Here is an 872-nt window from a genome sequence, read left to right as displayed (position 1 = left end):
TGGGCCTCTGGCCTGATGCAGTGGGGCTGTTCTTATGCCCTTAACTACAATTCCCAGGAAGCCTTGCAGGTCTCTTGTTATCTGGTGTGCTCCCTGGGGCATTTGGTGGGCCGCTGTGAGATACAGGAAGCTGGACTAGATGGGCCTCTGGCCTGATGCAGTGGGGCTGTTCTTATGCCCTTAACTACAATTCCCAGGAAGCCTTGCAGGTCTCTTGTTATCTGGTGTGCTCCCTGGGGCACTGGGTGGGCCGCTGTGAGATACAGGAAGCTGGACTAGATGGGTCCCCTTTGGCCTGATCCAGTGGGGCTGTTCTTATGTTCTTATGTTCTAGCTATGCTACTGGGTGAGCTTTGAGAGGACCAGGTCTGTACCAGGCAGCACCCATCTTTCCAGCTGGCCAGCCATATTTTGTGTGCCTTCCCATTGTTTGGTGACTGTCAGCTTCCTCGCAGGCTGGTTTGCCTAAGAAATGGAGCTAAAATCAAATGACCTCAATCATAGCTGGCTACTGTGAAAACACGCCATGAGCTGCTTTCTTCAGAAACTCACAGCTCCTAGCTATCTCCTGCTTTTGCAAATTAGTTGGCTGTACCTGTTTGGTAAGATGCCGCTAAACGAAGAGAATCACCAACCAAATGCCAGTCGAGTTGATGGTAAAAAAATTCCTACCCAGCTCTCCAAGAGCAAACCGCTAGCTTAGAAAGAGGGTGGGTTGGGCTGGCGTTGCTGGTTGGGCATGAACGGAGCTCAGTGAGAGTCATGGGCCCAACCAGTTCTCCTGCCCCCCCACCTCAGCCTCCTGGCCCAGTTAATCAGAGGCAAAGCCTTAACCAGCTGCCTCAAGGTGGGGTGGGGCAATCTTGCCAGTG

This window comes from Tiliqua scincoides, unplaced genomic scaffold, assembly GCF_035046505.1.
Source record: "Tiliqua scincoides isolate rTilSci1 unplaced genomic scaffold, rTilSci1.hap2 HAP2_SCAFFOLD_137, whole genome shotgun sequence".
In the NCBI taxonomy this organism is placed as follows: domain Eukaryota; kingdom Metazoa; phylum Chordata; class Lepidosauria; order Squamata; family Scincidae; genus Tiliqua; species Tiliqua scincoides.
This window is presented reverse-complemented; position numbering follows the sequence as displayed.